A 2,761-nucleotide genomic window follows, 5' to 3' on the forward strand; every position below is an offset into this window, starting at 1 on the left:
ATATACATGAACAAATCTTGAGATGTTGTGCAACGTCTTGGGAATATCATCCTACTTCTATTTCTGTAATCAGGGAAAAGAATAACTCGGCAATGATCGGATTCTTCCACGTATAAATCATGGGATACAAGAAGCTCACCAAAATATTGAGAGTTGTGATATATATGAGTTGAGGCGTATCCAGTAAATGTCTCCGTTCAAAGTAATGGGATCGGTATAAGTGATAGAGTTCAAATGGGGAAGAGATTGGAGAGTGTTGAAACTCAACAAGTCTCAGGTGAATATACGAGTATACTTAAGACACCTGTTCTGATGTTAGTTCTATCCATGAACACAACTTTGCAACCTAAAAGGACGTCCTTTTCCATTCGTGTAACCTAAAACAACTTTGTAACAAAATCAATCCAACCTCAGTAAAAGCCAGGACTCTGACCATTTCCTTTTGCATCTGGATGTTGCTGGTTAGGAAAGACGACATGTAAAAACCTAGATATCGTGGAAGCCCACAAGTCTCGTATCTGTAATGATCCACGACTTCTTGCGGCCAAACCAATTCCTCTCCTTGTCCTTGTGGAAGAGCGACCACGACGAATGCGAGGTTTGATGATGAGACATGAAAAGCTGGGGGAAAAACGGTGACTCAACTATCGATTTCCACAGCTTGCAAACCAATTCGGATGTGGGGATGCTCGTAATCGGTAATCTCGCTAGAATAATAACCCATATATCCTCTGTCAAGGGATCCATCTTTCTCTCTTTTGATTTCTATCATCTAGCTTTTAAGACTCACGTTATCGTAGTTATGGATCTAAACACACTAACATCTTTATTTATTTTTATTGAATCGCATGAGTGAACAGAACATCACTGGGAGGAAGCTTGGTTCTTTTCTTGTGGAAATGGCAATCTGACAGATGATGACTATTGGCGTTGTGACCCTAACTCTTACAAGAACCGTAAACACGTAGCTGAATGTGGGGATAGGTTTTGGAAGTAAAGCTATTGGTGGTCGTGATGGGCGTTACTAATTAATGTGGTCACTGACCCGACTGATGAGAACGTTGTGAATCCAAAGCCAGGAACTTTACGCCACGCCGTGATCCAGGTTGAGCCATTGTGGATCATCTTTAAAAGAGACATGGTGATAAGGTTGAACGAGGAGCTGATCATGAACAGTTTCAAAACCATTGATACTCGTGATGCCAGTGTCCACATTGCTGATGGTGCTTGCATAAAAATCCAGAATATAACCAACGTTATCATTCATGGCTTGCACATTCACAATTGCAAGATAACTGGTAACACAAGTGTCAGAAGCTCGCCAAGTCAGGCCGAGTTTAGGGAAATGGCTGATGGTGACGATATTAATATATTTGGGTCAAATCACATCTGGATCGACCACAGTTCTCTCTCTAAATGTGCTGATGGTCTTATTGATGTTTTCTTGGGGCTCCACTGCCATTACCATTTCCAATAACCATTTTCACTCACTACAATGAGGTCAATCAAAAAGCTAAAAACCCTTCCTTTTAATTCTTATAAAAAGTCTATTTTTGTCGATCATGACATTGTTGGGAGAAGGTGATGTTGCTAGGACACGCTGATTGGTACACAAAAGATATGCTGATGCAAGTGACCATTGCGTACAACCATTTTGGATAGGGCTCAAACAAATATTCTCAAGGTAAATCTACAATGTCACGTTGTGTTTAATTAGGCTTCTTATTACTTGCAGTACAAGTTAAGAAACTTAAATGATTTATTGATTTTATTTCATGTTTTTCTAAAATTTTTTTTCCAAACTGGTTACAGAGTCTGGGAAAAGTGCTGACACAAGCACCACCACAAACCTTGTTGCAATTAGTCCACAAGGTTGTTCTTTTTTTTGTCTCACGATTAATCGCTACAAGTGATCGGTACGTTGTTCGTATTATTATTGCTATGACATAGATTTTGGAGATCATAAAGCTACATAAAAAAAACCAAATATTTGTGCAATGATCTTTTCAATGCTTTATTTAATTAAAATTTTACATTAGTTAAATCTTAGCTCAATTTCTATGCACATTTGTCATTTGTCCACAGCTTAATTATTTTTACTAAATTAATGGAAAAGAAGAAAATTCCGAAAATCAGTAGAATACTAAAACCTCTTCTTTATATTTGGTTTAAAATATATTTTAATTTATCAAAAATTAAAATTAAATAGAAGGCAAAAAAATTTGAAGTTAGATCAGATTTTAAACTTTTAAATTTTGGCTAGTAATCATAATTCTTGTTTTACAAATCTGCCTTCTCCAGTTTGAGTTTTCAGAAAATAGCATCACTGATTTAAATGGCGATTGTTGGAAGTGAAATTCAAAAGTGCTAATAAAATGCTGGAAAGCTAATATGTGTTGGAAACAGAGCAAACAAAAATTATGGTCTGAGACTGATGAAACAATACATACACTAACACAATCTTCCCGATTTGATCAACCCATTTAACAAAAATGCTGTAGCCGTACAATGTACCTATAACAAGATTCTAACACCTATATAATTAGAACTTAGCTTAACATATATATATGCAGTTTCTATATATATATATGTAAGAACATCGGTCAAAACTCTTCCAGAGACGATTTTCGCGGAGCCCCCTCTATAACCAAGTTTTTCGACATCATCGGGGCTGCTGCTCACCGGCGTCAGAATTTCACCGATTCATCTTCTTCTCGTCTCTGATCTACTTCTCTTAGTGTTTTCTTTTGCAAAAATTTTC

General features: G+C 36.9%; 1 pseudogene; it reads left to right on the forward strand.

Annotated features, from left to right (window-relative positions):
• On the forward strand, positions 614 to 1,662 carry LOC104707519 (annotated as a pseudogene).

The sequence above is a fragment of the Camelina sativa genome, chromosome 1, assembly GCF_000633955.1.
Source record: "Camelina sativa cultivar DH55 chromosome 1, Cs, whole genome shotgun sequence".
NCBI lineage: Eukaryota > Viridiplantae > Streptophyta > Magnoliopsida > Brassicales > Brassicaceae > Camelina > Camelina sativa.